This window comes from Sorex araneus, chromosome 4 (assembly GCF_027595985.1).
Source record: "Sorex araneus isolate mSorAra2 chromosome 4, mSorAra2.pri, whole genome shotgun sequence".
Taxonomy (NCBI): domain Eukaryota; kingdom Metazoa; phylum Chordata; class Mammalia; order Eulipotyphla; family Soricidae; genus Sorex; species Sorex araneus.
Window position 1 is genome coordinate 18,795,294 of NC_073305.1, and position 19,991 is coordinate 18,815,284.

At 37.3% G+C, this 19,991-nt stretch overlaps 1 non-coding gene across 1 annotated transcript; it reads right to left on the reverse strand.

Annotated features, from left to right (window-relative positions):
• Window positions 1-702: 702 nt before the first annotated feature.
• LOC129404678 (U1 spliceosomal RNA) lies at window positions 703-865 on the reverse strand. Its single transcript, XR_008630047.1, has one exon. It is a non-coding gene; the product is annotated as a U1 spliceosomal RNA (small nuclear RNA).
• Between the last annotated feature and the right edge of the window lie 19,126 nt (window positions 866-19,991).

Consider the following 19,991-nt stretch of genomic DNA (forward strand, 5'->3'; position numbering starts at 1 on the left):
GAGGAATTATCAAAAATACTTCAGCAGAAGAAACTTTGTGAAAATTATTATATCTCACCATGGGATTTTAAGTCTTTGAGAATTTACAAAGATGTTTGCTACTTAGGACTTCTGTATATTGTTTTTGTTAATTTTAGTCGGCTTCTAGCTTCCAGACTTCTTTCTTTCTTTCCTTCCTTCCTTCCTTCTTTCTTTCTTTCTTTCTTTCTTTCTTTCTTTCTTTCTTTCTTTCTTTCTTTCTTTCTTTCTTTCTTTCTTTCTTTCTTTCTTTCTTTCTTTCTTTCTTTCTTTCTTTCTTTCTTCTCTCTTCCCTCCCTCCCTCCCTCCCTCCCTCCCTCCCTCCCTCCCTCCCTCCCCCCCTCCCTTCCTCTATCTTTCCTTCCTTCCTTCCTTCCTTCCTTCCTTCCTTCCTTCCTTCCTTCCTTTCTTCCTTCCTTCCTTCCTTCCTTCCTTCCTTCCTTCCTTCCTTCCTTCCTTCCTTCCTTCCTTCCTTCCTCCCTCCCTTCCATCCTTTCTTGTGGGGTGCATATCTAATAGTGCTTAGGGCTTACTCCTGACTCTGTGCTCCAAAATCATGCATTGTGAGCTTGAGGGACCATATGGGGTGCCAGGGATGAATCTTGTTGGCTGCATGCAAGGCAAGCAGCTTTCCTGCTATACTATCACTGCTGCCCCATTTTCAATCTTCTTTTTTTCTTTTCCCAGGAGAGAGTGTGAATGCTGTCCCCTAATACCACAAATTATGCAGTGGAGTTTTCCACATTTGGGGCAACTGAAAGGTTAGCATACTCGGAGTGCAATGGATAAGCCTCACACTGGGAGTGCCACCTTTGTGATCATGGTTTCTCCCCTGCCAGGTGAGTATTCTTTCTGTCTTATTACTGGAACTGGCATAGAATGATTTCCTCTATTAGCTACTGGTGAAAGAAATTCACAAGCTTGTCCTATACTCGGGAGGATAGAAAATAGATTCTACCGATTAACTGATGGAACTGTAATGCCGTATCACTGTATCACTGTATCTCCCACACAGCAGAGCCTGGCAAGTTACTCTTGGCATATTCAATATGCCAAAAACAGTAACAAGTCCCACAATGCCATATCAAGAAAAAAGAAACTACTAACTGATTGTAGCCTATTGGGTGACTATTGCCGTTGTGTTTCATTTTCAGATGATGAAATTGGATCTCAGAAAGATTAGATTGTTAACAGTTTAATAAGTGTCATTGATCTAAGTCAAATTCAGATTTTACTGATTCCAGAGTCTACATTCTGAATCTCTCTGCTCTCCAGACTCTAAAACAGCGATTTCCACTTTTACAAAGAGGCAGTTGGGTCCTATGAAGCAACTTTCTACAGGACTGAAAAATGGGCATGGCTGAGTGGAAAGGCAAGAAGTGCCCCAGGATCCTGTCCTTGCATCAATCATGAGTTCCACCTCAAAAGCATCGGAATCAAATAATGAGTTTTTTTTTTACCTCTCAGTTAAAATCTCTAATATACTCAAAACATTTGTTTTTATGATGATTGCCTGTCATATGTTGTTGGTAAGGATATATTTGCAAGAAATATTTGTTCACGAATTCAAGTCTGTTTTATGCATATCTGAAAGTGATTTTTATACAATGATTTAAAAATCATAGTTTTATTGAAGGTTTTCTCCTAGCACTCTTGAAATGTTATAATGTGTGATGTATCTAATTTCAAGCTGATAGGGAAACTGTACATTTCCACTGTGTTCTTTGCAGGGATGTAATTTGGAGAGCAATTTTCCATACAGTTGATGGGCATGCTGCATTACATTTTTGTGCAAACTTGGCACAATATTATTGTAAATTCTAATAATGCTGTTTTCCCCTAATGTTGCAAGTACTGAGGGCTGGGGGAGGAGAAGTATGTGTGTAAGCAATCCTGACCCAGTTTATTCAGAAGAATACTCCCTTTTTATTCTATAAATTACATTTCTGCACAAGATTTTACTTGACAAAATGTTATCTGCTGCAAAAGGAAATACAATGTATCAGTTAACAGCCTCTGAGCCATGGAGTTCAACTACATAATCTATGGTTTTCATTAATTCATTTTTCAAATTCTATACTAAGTATATTCCTAGAGTGGTTAATGGACTTAATAATCTTATGAAAGCTTCTGGTAAAGCTATTATTAATAAGAATCAGAATAGACGATATAAGAAAGAATAGTAAGCTTCCTTCTATATGCTGTGGAACAGCTGATATAAATAATTTGTACTGTATAATTATTTCTCAATATTTCTTGAAGATTATAGAAGGTATTTTAATTTTTAGCTCTAATTTATTTTAACTCACTGCATGGAGGCCACAAATCAGTTGTAAGGCTTCCACTGGCTGCAGTGGTCAATGAAGTTTGCCTATTTTTAGTTGTGGCACTTATGTACATACTTGACAGGAGTCATGTTGTCTTAGTGGAGGCACAGAAATTATGGTGGTGGTGAATACCAGGTTTTGCTGTGATGGTCACACATGAGGTCACTAAGACTCACACTTCTTGGTCATCTTTTTACTTGTGGAGTTCACAGGAGTTTGCACATCTTTTATGGGATGGAAGGGCCATTGGGCTATATCCAGCAATGCTCAAAGTTTACTACTCCTGACTCTGCATTCAGAAATTACTATCAGTGATTGGGGGACCACATGTAGTGCTGGGAATCAAACCTGGAATCAACTGCATGCAATGCAAGTGCCCTATCGGCTGTACTATCACTTTGGTCTCTTAACTATTTTTTTTTTGCACCCAAAGCTTATTTTCCTTTTTTGCATTCTAATATTTTAATATTTTTTACAACAGTTATATAATTTAGTCAAAAATAAATGTTTAGAGGCTAGAGATATAGCGCAGCATGTGGGGTGTTTTCCTTGCATGCGGTTGACCCGGGTTCAATTCCCAGCATCCCATATGGTCCCCTGAGCACCGCCAGGAATAATTCCTGAGTGCAGAGCCAGGATTAACCCCTGTGCATCGCTGGGTGTGATCCAAAATGCAAAAATAAATAAATAAGTAAATAAAAGTTTAGTAAATGGGGAATAGGAATATTTTTCCCTAAGTGTTTATAAATCATGTCAATACTATTCATTGACAAACCTAATTTATTTACCTTCTGGGTATGTGTTACTATTTAAATTTTTCAATCAATGTACATGCCTTTAAATGATTTATATTTTTTGTTTTATTTATATAAAATGATTTTAACACTATATTATAGCTTTAAGAAACTTTTTCCACTAGAAGCCAATATTAATAGTATTGTAAGCTGAAAATAAAATTTTATTATTTTTTATATATATTTTTAATTTTCATAAAAGTGATTCACAATAGTTTATTACAGATAATATCCAAACACCAATCCCACCACCGAGCACCTTCCCATCACAATAAGAGATAAGTGTGTGAGGGTTGTTTTATTTCATTCTGGAGCCATTCAAGCCTGAATATAAAAGAATACAAACAAACATGTTAGGAACCAAACAAATGTGTGATACTTTTGATAAGTAAGTGAGGTGGAGTATAAGCAGCTGTGCGCTCCAGAAATTCTGCGTCACTCTCGTCCTTGAGAGTTTATAGTTTCTGGGTCTGGCCATTGATGAGATTACACGGTGCAGGGGGCAGTTTGTGTGTGTGACAAGCTGCTGGAAAACTGGGGAGCTGGGGGAAGGAGGCCCATCCTGATCTGAGCGGGCTTGGATATGTCAGTCATGGATTCCCGCGTACCTGGGTTTTGTGGCCGTTCTGCTCTCCAGTGAGGTTCATCCCGTCTTGAGAGAGGCTCGTTCGATCGTGAGATCGAACAAATGTGTGGAGGGTGGCCTTGGGCATGGCGGTAGTTGGGTTCTGGAGGTTTTTGGATGCCGGGATTCTGCTCAGGACAGGTAGAGAGACTCAATGCGCCCCGCTCTGAGGTGCCCCAGTGAAGACAGCCTGGCATGGGGTGAGGAAATTCTGCAAAAATAAAATTTTAAAAGGGAGTGGTGGGGTTGAAGAGACAGTACAGTGGGTAAGGCACTTGCATTGCACACAACCAACCTAGCTTCTATCCCATATGGTCCCTTCTATACTATCAGGAGTGATTCCAGAGTGCAGAGCCAGAAGTAACCCCTGAGCATCACCAGGTGTGGCCCCAAAAAATCCCAAAAAGAAGTGTATATCGAAAAACCAGGTTAATATTTAGCAATAAGAAAAATATGCTAATACAGGATAAATAAAGCTTAAAAATCATAAATTTATCACTGCCTATGGACATGTGTGTATACTACATTAGTTTTATCACAGAATGATGTCATTCTGTCATTCTGTTGTTACTGGTTTGGGGGCCACAGCCAATTGTGCTCAGAACTTACTTTTGACACTGGAATCACTTCTAGCAGACTTGGGGACCATATGAGGTGCCAAAGATTGAATCCTGGGCAATCAAGTGCAAGGTAAGCACCCTACCTACTGTACTATGTCTCCAATCCCATTAATTTTATTTTTCATTATACATTTATTAATTTGTTCTGATTTGCTTAGTCCCTTTTCCTTTAATTCTGCCAGTCAGTAACTAACCTTATATTGCCAAAGTTTACTTTTTAAAATTTAGTTTGTATGATTTCTTTTCTTCTTATACCACCAATGACCAAAATCACAAAATGTTTGTCTTTATTTTGACTATTATACACGATGAATAATACTCTGTGTCCATTTTAGTTGTTCCAAATGTCATCATTTCATTTATTTTTGGTTGATGAGTAATATTTCCTTGTGTACACATATCATATAAAATTTATCTATATGTCACCCATCAGACACTTGGTTTATTTCCAATTCCTGGCTATTGTAAAGAATGTTGCAATAACATGGCCTCTAATGCAGCACCGTTGGGAAGGATGACTAATGAGAGACTTCTAAAATCTCAGGGCTAGGACGAATGGAGACGTTACTGAGATCGCTTGAGAAAATCAACGATCAATGGGATGATGATGATGATGATGATGATGATGATGATGATGATGATGAACATGGAAATGAATGTATATTTTCTTGCAATAAGTGCTTTTAGAGTTTTCTGGTAAATGTTCAGAGTGGAATAGCTAGATTATGTAACACTTCTAGTTTGTTTTTGTTAGAATCCATATTTCCTTTTACATTTACTGTATAAATTTATACTCCCCAGAACAGTTTACAAAGGTTCCCTTCTCTCCACATCTTCCCCCACACCATTACTTAGTTGTTGGATAACAGCCATCCTTACAGGTGTGAGGTGGTTTCTCTTTGTTGTTTAGGTTGACATTTCTCTAATATTATGAGATGATACAATATTTTCATATTGTCATTTGTATATCTTTAAGACAGTATCCAGACTCTCTCTCCAATTCTCAATCAGGCTGTTGTTTTGTGATACTTCGGCTTATTTTTGTATATTAACCTCTCAGACTTGCAAACATTTTCTACCATTCAGTAGGATGTCTTTGCTTTCTGATGAAAGTTTAGTGCACTGTGCATAATTTTTTTGGATTAATGTGGATCTGTTTGTTTATTTTGATTTTTTGCTTGCTCTTGGAATTAAGTCCCCAAACACAGCTCTAATGCTGATGTCAAGGAGTATGTTACCTATGTTTTATTTTATGCCTATATGGTTTCAGACCAACTTTTTGATCTGTTTTTAGCCCATTCATTTTTGACTATGGCATTTTGAGTATTGCATTCATTTTTGAATGTGGCATTATATCATTGTCCAGGTTCATTCTTTTCCTTGTGATTGTTCTATCTTTCCAAAATCATTCTTTGCAGAACCTTTCCTTGCTCTATTGTCATTGTTTCCGTTGTCATATATTCTCTATACTTTTTTTCTCTGTCTTCTCATTTCTGTTCCTTTTATCCATGTATCGAAGTTTTGTTTGTTTGTTTTTGCCCCACCAGGTGGTGTTCAGGGTTTATTTATGGCTTTGTGCTTAGGGAATTACTCTTGGTTGCTCAAGGGGCCATATGTGATGCCTGGAGTTGACTGTTGACTGGGTTTGGCAATAAGCAAGGCAAATCCTTTAACCTTTATACTATTGCCGTAGCCCCTGTGTGTCTATATATTTTTTCAGACCTCTTATTTTTAATTTTGGAGGATTGTGGTATTGGTCCATGGTTAGCAGTACTCACGTACTCACAGGACATTCTGTACTCAGGTATTACCATTTTGTTGTTGTTGTTGTTTGGAGGGCCATACCTGGCTATTGTCAAGGCTTATGCCTGTTTCTGTCCTCAGGGATCACTCCTGACACATACAGTACCTAGAATTGAACCTGGGTCAACCACATGCAAGGCAAGTGCCTTGCTCACTATACTCTCTCCAGTCCAGGGATCACTCCTGGCAGTGACTGAGGGACCAAATGAGGTGCCAGGAATTACAACAGGGTTAAAACATGAAAGGCAAGACCTCAACCACTGTAGCTCTCTCTAGCCCACAGTTTGTTTTGATTTTGGTGCCACACCTGGCTGTGTTCAAGGCTCTGGCCTACATTAAGGGAGTGTGAAATTTCTTTTTCTTTAGTTGATAGTTCAGGACTGCACCCAGGGACCCCAGCTGTGAAAATCCCCTTTTTGCCCCCTGGCCCCACCCAGGAAGGAGCTGCATACTCTCTTTTTGCCGGGTGTGTGAAGGGAGGTTACACCTGAAAGGATGTTCTCAAGTTCTCTGGACAGCTCTCTCTCACCTTCCTTCCTTCCTTCCTTCCTTCCTTCCTTCCTTCCTTCCTTCCTTCCTTCCTTCCTTCCTTCCTTCCTTCCTTCCTTCCTTCCTTCCTTCCTTCCTTCCTTCCTTTTTTCCTTCCTTCCTTCCTTCCTTCCTTCCTTCCTTCCTTCCTTCCTTCCTTCCTTCCTTCCTTCCTTCCTTCCTTCCTTCCTTCCTTCCTTCCTTCCTTCCTTCCTCCCTTCCTCCCTTCCTCCCTTCCTTCCTCCCTTCCTCCCTTCCTTCATTCCTTCCTCCCTTCCTTCCTTCCTTCCTTTTTTTCTTTCTTTGAACCACACCTGGTGTTTAAATTGTTGAACATTTAAAAAAATTTTTTTAAATACTCAAGTGGGTGCTGGAGCAATAGTACAGAGGGTAAGGTGCTTTCCCGCATGCGGCCAACCTGGGTTTGTACCCCAGCATTCCATATGGTTCCCAGAGCCCACCAGAAGTGATCCCTGAGTGGAAAGCTAGGGATGATCACTGAGCACCACCAAGTGTGGCCCAAAATTAAAACAAAAACACAAAACCAAGCAAAGCAAAAATAAAAAACAACCAAAAAACCTTTGATGAGATGAGGCAGAGCTGTAAAGCATTTTACCTGCTATCTATTAAAGAAAAGAATTGCAGTCAATTTCTTGTTAGAAGCTATACAAGACAGAGATAATCTAGCGGCATCTTAAATGCTAAAACAAACCAAAAAATAAAAACCCTATCAACCCAAATACTCTAGGCATTAACAAAAATCTCTCAATAGAGAATTAAATATTTTCGGGCAAACATAAGCTGCAAGAATTCATTATTAGCACATCTGGAAGTAGAAGAAATATTTAAAGAACCTCTTCAGTAACAGGAAGATGGAATGTTCATGAGAAGTGGAAGTGAATATTCTTTTCAAGAATTTATAAAAATTTAAGTCCATGTAGATTTTTTAAATTTTCATAAGATAACAGAAGAAATTCTGATGACCTTATGATTTATATTTGATAGAATATATAAAATTTTATAACATTTGTTCTTTATACATATATGTACATGTGTGTATGTGAATAAAACTGGAGGTCGAGGATATAAAAAATTTAAAATATACTTAACTTAAAAATGTTTTTTATACATGATATCTGTGAACATATTTTAAATCAGATAATAGGTCTGGAGAGATAGTACAGCGATTAAGGAGTTTGTTTTCTACAGGGTCAACCCTCGTTAATCCCATCATTGCCTCTGTCCATGGTCCTCTCAGCATCTCTAGGGTGACCTTGGAGCAGTGAAGCAGAAGTAACCTTTGAACACAGCAGGTATGTACCAACTCTCCTATCCCAAATCACTGAGCATAGATTTCTGACCAGAAAAATGGAAAGCCAGATTTAAGCAACCATTTTATAAAAAATATCTAAATATCCAAAATTTTAAAAGTCTTTCATCTTAGTAATTAGTAAAATGCAAATAAAATACCACCATATGTAGCACTGTAGTACTGTTGTTCCTGTTGTTCATCGATTTGCTTGAACGAGAATCAATAATGTCTCCATTATGAGACTTGTTACCGTTTTTGGCATATTGAATATGCCACGGGTAGCTTGCCAGGCTCTACCATGTGGGCAGGATACTCTGGGTAACTTGCCAGGCTCTCTGAGAGGGACGGAGGAATCGAACCCTGGTTGGCCGCGTGCAAGGCAAATGCCCTACCCTCTGTAGTATCACTCCAGTCCACCACCATATGTCTGAAATAAAAATAACTAACAATTCCAAGTTTTTCCAAGGAATTGTAACAATGATAATTCTTAAAAACTATTGATGAATTGCTTAAAGAATGACACATTTACTTGGGGAGAAAGTAATGTAAATATTTAAATTTTTGGCCTTATTCTCAACTCAGTGCTTAGAGGTTGCTCCAGACAATAGTCAGGGAACCATGCAGTGCCGGGATTAAGTCCGGGTCTCCACATATGCATTATGTGCTCTAGCCCTTTGAGTGAATCTCTGGTCCCAAGAATGCAATTTTTAATGAAGTTAAATATATAGCTACTCTGTGATCCAACAATTCTAAGAAGCATGCCTTAGAGAAGTGAATGCATAAATCTATAAAAAGTATTTTAGAGAATTACATTGTAGATTTATAATAACAGCCCAGGAGAGGAACTAACCCAGATGTTTATGGATAGTAAAAAGGATAAACAACACATGGTTCAATCATATTGTGCAATACTATACAGAAATGAAATAAATGAAACATGGGTAGAGGCAATAGAATGGATGCACTTCACAGTAAAATTTTAATACAAAAAGCCAGAGCTAGCTCGATGGGAAAAGAGTATCTACTGCATGATTCTATTTATACAAAATTTAATACCATGTAATATTCACCTCTGATGGTAAAATTCAGATCGAGCTAATTATCTTTATGGAGGTAAGTAAGCTTTGACTAGACAGGGCCCTAAGGGATGTTGATAATATTTTGACTTATATGATCATTATCAACTTATTCACACAGTGAAAAAATTCCTCCCAACTTATTCACACAGTGAAAAAATTCCTCCAACAGAAAATCTTATAAATGATTTGTGAACTTTCTTGCCATATTCCAGAATCCAATAATTTTAAAATTGTATCAACAAAATATAGCAAGGAAAAGTTTATTAAGTCTCCAACTTGGGTAAGATCGAGGACCATAAATTGGCAACTCTTGGCTGTCCATTTGATCTGATTTTTTCCTGGAAACAACATTCTTCATTGGATAAACAGCCTGGGCATTGAATTGCGCCCTTGATCAGCAGCTCTGAGCCTCAGTCAGTTCAGTTTACATTAGTCTTTCAGTGAGCTGTGCCCAGCAGGACGCTTCCCTTTGCCCTTTCCTAGCACTTTCCCTCTGTTTACTTTATGCTCTCTTCCTGCTGAGAGGTCTCTGGTATTAACAACTAAATGGACAGCTTTAGCCTACACAAAAGGATGCCTCAGGTAATCCCTTTGTGAAAAATCATCTAATTTTTTATTAATTTTTGTCCTTTTGATTTCAAGAAAAGGCAGAGGACACTGCCTAGGAACCAATGGCTGATGAAAATACTATTTGCTGCTTGCTTGCCAATCATTGAGAGGATTGACTTTTCTGAATTATAGGATGATTCTATTAGCTATGCTCATTTATTTGTCCTGTATATTAAAAAATGTTTTGTATGACATATTTTTTTAATTGAAACATTGTGAGATAGTTACAGCTTTCATGTTTGGGTTACAATTACACAATGATCAAACACCCATCCCTCTACCAGTGCACATTCCCCACCACCAATATCCCCAGTATAACCCCCCCACCCCTTTCCCACATTCCCCCTGCCTCCATGGCAGACAATATTCCCCGTACTCTTTCTCTACTTTTGGGCATCACAGTTGAAATGACACCTGTACCTATATGTTCATTGTATGAAACATCTTAAGAATGTTTTCTCTATATTAGAGTGTTCACACAAATATCATGAAAATGGAACAAGTATTACCTTATGAAGTATTTATCACTTTTATTCTGGAGGAAACAGAAATTCAATTATATATTATATAGTATATTTCTTTCTTGGAGAATAAATATTTAATCCATATTCATTTTGTTAATTTTAGTGTTGCTGTTGTGGTTTGCTGATTTTAGTGGCTGTTGTGGCTACTACACCCATCAGGCTCATAAAGGTACTGGAGAATCTAGTAGCAGAGATTGAACCTAAATTTTGAACACACAAGACATGTATTGTACCACTTGAGTTCCATTCCCAGCCCCAATAACCATTTTATCTGACATTAGTAGGCAAAGGTTAGGTTCTACTTAGCATCACTGCCTGAACTTCAGTTATGATGCAGAACCAGGGATTTAGTTTAGCAGAGTACTTAACCTTGGCTGTGTGAGGCTCTGACTTCAATCCCTAGCAGTGAAAAAAAAGGCTATGATGCAAATTTTTAACCAAAGGTACAAGTGAGAAGTTTATTCATGAGAAGAAAACACAAGAATGTGGGTATGAATGTAGAGCAAAAAGAGGAAAGCAATCAGTACTTGGTTCCTTGAATTAATCCTGCACTATCAACCAGTATTGTACTTAAAAATTATCCCTTCCACACAGGTATTGGAACATTGTATGATGAAAACTCAATCATGAATAGCTTTGTAGCTGTGTATCTCATGGTGATTTAATGAAAAACAAACAAACTAAATAAAATACGCTTTCCCACTCTTTGAGCAATAGCACAGTGGGTAGGGAGTTTGCCTTGCACCTGGCCAACCTGGGTTTGATTCCTTTTTCCCTCTCAGTGAGCCCAGCAAGCTACCAAGAGTATCCCACCTGCACGGCAGAGCCTGCAAGCTCCCCGTGGCATATTCCATATGGCAAAAAAAAAAGTCTCATAATGGAGACATTACTGATGCCCACTCGAGCAAATCTATGAGCAAAGGGATAACAGTGATACAGTGATACCCTTTCCAACAAAGAAGGGTTAGAAGCTTTTTATCCACTAACACTAGAGGTGGTGACTTCCTATCACTTCTGGCCTACTGTGTATAAAAAATTTTGAGATCATAAAATATTCCCAGTCAACTTGGAAATTTATGTCCTGTATATGAGAGACCCTAAGTTCTACCACAGATACTACCAAAATAAGGTGGGGAGCTTCCCAGATAAAGAGATACAGGTGCTGATCCTTAGAAATCAGTCCTGAAAGTAGTGATATATGTGATGATGTAGATAGAAAATTGATCTGGTATGCCACTACACTTAATAAATAAATGCAACACTTAATATATAAGCACATTTATTTTATTATGTCACTGCTGCCTAGTATTCGTTACTTTTTTGTTTCTCCCTATAAAACAAATAAAATTCTTTTTTTTCTTTTTGGATCACTCAGGGGTCACTCTTGGCTCATGCATTCAGGAATTACTCCTGGCGGTGCGCGGGGGACCATATGGGATGCTGGGATTCGAACCCGGGTCAGCTGCGTGCAAGGCAAACGCCCTACCCGCTGTGCTATCACTCCAGCCCCGACAAATAAAATTCTTGTGAAAACACTTTTTTTCTTTCTAAGAAAAACAAAAGAGTTCCCTATTTCCCTATTACTTGTAGAGGTTCAGGCATGGAGCATGTGACCTAGCTAGTCCAATCAATTATCTGCTAACTTTTTCAAGATTTCTAGGATAAATTTTCAGTCTAGAGTAATGTATGTAGACAAAGAAACCCATGACTCAGAAGTTGCTGGAAGTAATTTTGACAGTATAATGAGAGAAAAGTTAGTGGTAAGGCAGGAGAAAGCACAGAAATTAGTTCTTTCATGATGTAAACCTTTGATTTAAAGCTTCTCTGAATCATGTTGAAACACTGGATTTTATAGTAATAAAGTTATCATCTTTAGCGATTAGACATTCGTTTGAATTTTTTATTTTTTGTATATAATAAAAGAATTATGATATGAAATGCATCATCCAACTGAAAATACTCTCCATCAGAAGAATTATCATTATTTCATATACTACTGAAAATGCTTCAATTAAACAAAGAATTGCTGATTTATAGTCCTTAGGATTTTAATTTTTTTATACCCTTTGAAAGATCTGTTAGATTTTTTAAAAATGTAATTATTTTCTGTCATCTGACGTTAGGGATCATTCATTAGAACAAACAAGTAAAATAAGCTACTTAGAATAATGCTAAAATGGGGCAAGTGTTTCCTTTCACAGTCCAATTTTTCACAAATCATCTCAATCATAATTATCATTATCCATATGTTCTTACCAGATATCTTCCTTGGGGACATAGTTTTTCTTATATGCCCACAGTTGTCTCTGCAATATTCCTCAGGATATTAGTCTGAAAATTCTGATGCTTGCTATTTCTCTTGTGTTGTAGACAATATTTCTGCAAATATATTAGTAACAAAAACTCATACACCATTAACCATAGATTTCTTCTTTTCTTGGGTGTCATAAAACATTTGATTGTGGCTTTGTACAAGAATATATACTGGATTTATTCTTCCAATGGCGTTGTATATAGCAATTTTATCTTCCCCACCACTGCTTTATTTCTTCCGTTTTTGCTTTTCTAAGTACACAATGCTGTTTCATCTGTAAATCAGTACAATTTTTAAAAGAGCACAATAGAACTCATTATACATAGTATATCTTAATCATGGCTGATAGCTCATTTTATGTCACAATAAATAGCTATTTATCATCGACTTTTGGTCATGTACACAGGCAGTGATGTCATGAGTGTTCCCAGTTGACATCCTTTGAAAGACACCACAAATGTATGTCAGATTTTAGAGATGCTTAGACTAAGTTCACATAAATATTTGTGTAGCGTACAATAGAAGAAATTGAGAAAAGAAACAGATATCCTTATGAGTGGGAGAAATTGTTCACTCACTACACAAGTGACATAGGACTATTAACCAAGATTTATAAATTACTCACAAAACATAACAAAAAAATCCCAAACAACTCCATTAAAATATAGGGAGAGAAGCCGAGCAGATACTCATATTTGGAGTACTAGGAGCAAGGTAAGGGGGTAAGCAATGGTCAGTAATAACAGACTATGAAAGCCTGCCTATAGAAATTAGTTTGCTAAGCAGAGTTAAAGGGGAATGAAAGAAGATAAGGTGGAGGGATGTACTTTGGTAATGAATGTGGCACAGAGACATTGGGTTCCTGATTTTATACTCTAATGCCTAAAAGACATCATCATCATTATCATCATCATCACATTGATCGTCGGATTTCTTGAGCGGTCTCAGTAACATCTCCATTGGTCCTAGCCCTGAGATTTTATTTATTTTTTTAAAAAAATTTTTATTTTTTAATTAGTGAGTCACAGAGAGGGTACAGTTACAGATTCACACCTTTTCATGCTTGTTTTTCCCTCATGCAGTGTTCCGGAGCCCATCCCTCCACCAGTGTCCATTCTCCACCACCAATGAACCCAGTATCCCTCCCACCCCCAATCCCATCCCCCCACCCCACCCTGCCTCGGTGGCAGGGCATTCCAATTTGTTCTCTCTCTCTCCTTTTGGGTGTTGTGGTCTGCAATAGGGGTATTGAATGGCCATCATGTTTGGTCACTAGTCCACTTTCAGCACGCATCTTCCTTCCCGTGCAGAATCTCCAATCACATTTTACTTGGTGTTCACTTTTCCATTTGGTATGATTTTCCCTCAGTGTGTGAGGCCAGCTTCCAAGCTATGGAGTCAACCTCCTGGTATTATATACTACTATTCTTGGGTATTAGACTCCTACTTTGTTATTTTATATTCTACAGATGAGTACAATCTTTCTATGTCCATCCCTCTCTTTCTGGCTCATTTCACTTAGCATAATACTTTCCATGTTGATCCACTTATATGCAAAGTTCATGACTTCATCTTTTCTAACAGCTGCATAGTATTCCATTGTATAGATGTACCAAAGTTTCTTTTACCAGTCATCTGTTCTTGGGCTTTTTTCCAGGTTCTCTGGCAATTGTAAACAGTGCTGCGATGAACATATAAGTGCAGATGTCATTTCAACTATACTTTTTTGTTTCTCCAAAATATATTCCTGGAAGTGGTATTGCTGGATCAAATGGAAGCTCAATTTCTAATTTTTTGAGAAGCGTCTATATTGTTTTTCAAAAGGGCTAGACCAGTCAGCATTCCCACAGCAGTGTAGAAGGGTCCTTTTCTCCCCACATCCTCTCCAACAGCAGTTGCTTTTGTTCTTTTGGATGTGTGCCATTCTCTGTGTGAGGTGGGATCTCATCGTTGTTTTGATCTGCATCTCACTGATGATTAGTGATGCAGAGCATTTTTTCATGTGCCTTTTAGCCATTCGTATCTCTTCCTTGGAAAAATTTCTGTTCATTTATTCGGCCCATATTCTGATGGGGTTGGATGTTTTCTTCTTGTAGAGTTCAACCAGTGCTTTATATACCCTTGATATCAACCCTTTATCAGGTGGGTAATGGGTGAATATCCTTTCCCATTCTGTAGATTGCTTTTGTATTCTGGTCACTGTGTCTTTTGTGGTGCAGAAGCTTCTTAGTTTAATATAGTCCCATTTGTTTATCTCTGTTTCTACTTGATTGCTTAGTTCCATGTCATCTTCGAAGATATCTTTAGCTTCAATATCATGAAGGGTTTTGCCGACCTTGTCTTTGATGTACCTTATGGACTGTGGTCTGATGTTGAGGTCTTTATTCCATTTTGATCTGATTTTTGTGCATGGTGTCAGGTCCAGGTCTAAGTCCATTCTTTTGCATGTGGTTGTCCAGTTATGCCAGCACCATTTGTAGAAGCCTCTCTTTACTCGCCCTTCCCAACAATGCTGCACTGGAGGCTCTTTCAGGGTCAGGGGAATGAGACTCAGCATTGTTACTGGTTTTGGCATATGAATACACCATGGGGAGTTTGCGAGTCTCTCCCATTTGTGCAGTAAACTACTAAAAGACAAAACAAAACAAACCTCTAAAAAACAAAAAAATAGAAATAAAGGCTCTGCTTTACAAGAATAATTTCTTAAACTTCATGATTCCTATTAAGGAATTATGAACTCATACTCAAAATGTCCAGACATAATTGTTTAATGTTATGGCATAATGCAATTCTGATTCAAGAAAACAAAAGAATCTGAATTCTTGGGAATATGTATAAACTGAAGTAATATGTGAAGTTAAGGAACATCTGACTGTTTTCTTCTGAAAATATATTTTATTTTTTCTTTTAGTTTTGGATCATGCCCATTGGTGTTCAGGGCTTATTCCTGGGTCTATACTCAAGGATCACTTTTGGTGATGCTCAGGGATCAGATGAAGTGCCACAATTGAATCAAGGTCAGCTATTTGCAAAATAAGTACTTAAACTCCTGTATTACCTCTGTGGCTAAGAAAATATGCTCTTTACTTTGTTTGGGGGGATGTCCTGGCCTTTTTATTTTTCGTTCCTCATCTTCTACACCCATTTTGCAGGCCCTTCTGCTACCCCGCACTGCCTGATGATCTGGCACTAAGCATCAGGACGGGAAAGACAGACAACAGTGGACGTCTGGGAAATATTTTCTTTCTCCAGCAAAGGGAAGATTCTTTTGATCACTGAACCCCTTCTTTGTTCCCCAGAGGCTACAGAAGCCCCATGGTAGCCATGAGGCAAGAAGCATGAGCTCAAAAGGTTCGTTTGTAGAGTTGACAGAAGAGAAAATGAGAAATAACTGATAAGGACTCCATAGGTCACCACTGTTTCAAGCCCAGACTGCCTGGCAACAAGAAACTAGGTACCTTTGTTGCTGGAGCCACTGAATGCTGTTGCCTGCGACCAAAAAATTCATCCTAACCGAATCAATTCCACATCAGCATTAAGTATCATCTTCAGGGCCAGCCAGGCGCATATATGGGGTCATTTCCATGCTATTGGGTGGGAAAATAGCCGTCACTGGGGAAGAAACATTTCAATGCTTCCTACTCTTTTCCACTCTGCTATCAAACAGAAAATATACGTAAAGGGAAACTAAGACATTGTATTCTTGAAACATTAATGTTAACACTATTATAAATCAAGTTCTTAAGCAAGGGATATGGACATTGATCAGAGGCTACTCTGCATGTATTGTATGCTGCAGGTACTTTATGGTTCTCTAAGTACCAAAAATAAACTTAAAAGTAGATTTGCATCTTAAAATAGAAGATAGGCAGAGTCACATTGTGATTCAACATTATGTAGATTCTACATTAGATTCTACATTCTACATTATTCTACATAACGTAGAATCACATCCCCACTTGCCAATATTGGCAAGAATAATTATAACTGGAACTGAAGTAGCAAGCAAGTCCTGAAAACTTAGTGGTTAACAAAACAAAGATGAATCTTTAACAAGTGTTCATTCTGTTGTTGGTTGGTGATTCATTAATTATCAGTTAGTATCAGGCATAACACATCTTAGTTTATATCTTATCATAAGGTATTCTTTTTTTTTTTTTTTTTGCTTTTTGGGTCACACCTGGCGATGCTCAGGGGTTACTCCTGGCTCTGCACTCAGGAATTACCCCTGGCCATGCTCAGGGGACCATATGGGATGCTGGGATTTGAACCCGGGTTGGCCGCGTGCAAGGCAAACGCCCTACCCGCTGTGCTATCTCTCCAGCCCCACATAAGGTATTCTTAATGTAAGAAAATAAGTATCTCCAGCTAAAATTCAACACATGGTCTTGCTAGCCTAAAGGTATCTGGGAATTTCTCTGTCACTATGTATGATAAAAATTTATTGAGTATAGAGTACTCATAACATTTTAAAATGTAAGTACTCATGATATTTTAAAATATAAGTATTTGAAATAATATTTTAAAATGCTACTGCCTTACCAATAAATTTTAACAGGTAGCTCTTTTTCAGAAATTATAGGAAGGAGAAAATATAAAAAGGAATTCTAAATTTCTAAAAAAATAATAGGTTGCCTTAAACTTAGAGAAATTTAATCACTTTTTATTTGCATGTTAAAAACAGTAAGCACAAATTTTAACTTTCTATAACTGTGCTAACAATTAAACATCTTTACCTTAAGAAATTGTAATATTGTTGATACTATGAACATTTATATTTGTATATATTAAAAATTATATTTTAAATGATAACAATTCTAATCCTCATTTTCCTCAAAAATACTTAGAAATTATAAAAGTAATAAAAGTGAAGAAAATAAGGTAACAATCACAATCTAACTTCTTTAATTTTCTTTTTTAATTTTTAAAATTTTATCGAATCACGGTGAGATAGTTACAAGCTTTCATGTTTGGGTTACAATCTCACAATGATCAAACACCCATCCCTCCACCAGTGCACATTCCCCACCACCAAGATCCCTGGTATACCCCCCCTTTCCCACAATCCCCCTTCCTCTATAGCAGACAATATTCCCCAGACTCTCTCTCTACTTTTGGGCATTATAGCTTGCAACACAGACAGTGAGAGGTCATCATGTTTGGTCCATTATCTACTTTCGGCATGCATCTCCCATCCCAACTGGTTCCTCCAGCCATCATTTTCTTAGTGATCCCTTCTCTATTCCATCTGCCTTCACCCCTCCACTTATCAAGCAGTCTTCCAGCTATGGGGAAATCCCCCTGGCCCTTGTATTTACTGTCCTGGGTGTTAGCCTTATGTGATGTTATTTTATACTCCACAGATGAGTGCTGTACCTCTATGTCACTCCCTCTCTTCCTGACTCATTTCACTTAGCATGATACTCTCCATGTTTATTCATTTATAAGCAAATCCTGACTTCATCTCTCCTAATAGCTGCATAGTATTACATTGTGTATATGTATCAAAGTTTCTTTAACCAGACATCTGTTTTAGGGCACTCGGGTGCAATTTTGCTTCTTAATAACAGCAACTATCAGGGTTACATTTATTTCTTATAGTTTTGACATTCACAGTTAATATTATAAAAATAATAATTTAATATCATTTGTCTCTTGTTTTTGATAAATATTTAATATAATATTTCCCATGTTGTTATATGTCAGGTGTAATCATTTTTAATAGCTCTTCAATCAACTTCATGGATGTTCCACTATTTATATAATTATATTCTGTTTGTTGGATGTTCAGGTTTCTTCCAATTTCCAAAATTATAAATGATAGGAAATGATTCTTTTTTTGCACTTCAACAACTGGACTTATCATTTTATTTAGCTTGGGGATCACAGCCAGTTGTATTGGGGCTTCCTTCATATCTGTGGTCAGGGATCACTCCTGATATGGTGTGGTACAGAACACAATATGTACAAATATAGAAAAGGTCTTCTGATATCTTTGAATTTCCAAAGATAGATGCTTCATAGACAATAAATATTGGAATTTTGGAGGTCAAGATTTCCACAGGAACTGTTTGGTCTGTTTATGTCTAAGGGAAAATGAAACTTAAAATTTTATAAATGGGAAAACTCAGTTTTTATTTAACTCTAAATGTTTAATAGAATATATAATTTTCTCTAAATAAAATTAATATGATTAAGTAGTACTCATACTCTGAATATAATAAAATAAAACACATCAATTCTAAAAGCAAAGCAAACCTTTCAAGGGATCTAGTTCTTTAAAAAAAGATGAAGAATAGGGGTGATTTTAGCTACTGTCTCCAAAATTCTTCCACATGTACTTAAATAAGCATTTAGAGGCAATTAAAATTGTTAGCTGTTCCTGTTTTGTTGCCTTTGGCAGAAAATAATGAGTAAGCTTACAAAATACTATCTAGGGATGTGTTTAACTGTTGAAATTTGAACTTAGCAAATGGAGCTGCAGTGTGAGCTTGTTGATAAACAAAAATAATATTCATTTCAAAAATTCAAGTAAGTCTGAACTTCTTCGTGTTGTATAGAAATTGCACATTGAATTAAGGCACTTGCCACTTAGTCATGAAGTACTTGACTCCATTCATTTTTTATGGAGGGATCCCCAAGAAATACTCAAGAATCCACTCCTGCTAGTTCTGTGTTAACTGGGCAGAGAGTTCTATGTTAGGCCCTGAGAATTCTCTGGTGCTTCAGTGCTGACTACTGCTATGGCCACTACTAAGACCATACCTGGCATTGCAAGGGGACCATGTGCTACTGGGGATTGAACTGGGTTGGGTAAAATTGACACTTTCAATGTGGCTTTGCAGTGCTGTCACCTACGTGTTGACTCCTATACTATCTCCCTTGTTTTCACTCCATTCTTTCATTCATTCATTCCCACACTCCTCACTCCTTCTTTAATGTAATCGTGATCTCTATGGTGCTTGAATCACTTTGTGAATAATTTTTATTTTCAACCATTTTATTTATTATTCATATACAGCTGTGATATGAATTCTTATGTCTATTTAAAAGAAAAACCTGGTATGGAAGTTTCACTAGATTCTATGGTGTCTTAGCTGTCAGTGATTTTTATATTTTACTTCCCCAGATCTAACTTCTATCTCCCAGAAAATGTTGTGAATATATATGAAATAAACAGTAAAAATGAATAAAAATGAAAAATTGGTTTCAAGATATATTCTCTAGAGTATTGATAATTTTTATTCTTGGCTAACACACTCTTTATAATCTTTGAGTGCCAATGTGCAGTTGTTCATTTTTTGGTAAATAAAAATAAATGTAAAGGTCTGGAAAGATAGTATGGTGGGTAAGATATTTGCCTGACTGAGCCTTTACTTTGCTCATGCCTGATCCCAATTCAATACCCAATATTGCATATAGTCCCCCAAGCACTGCC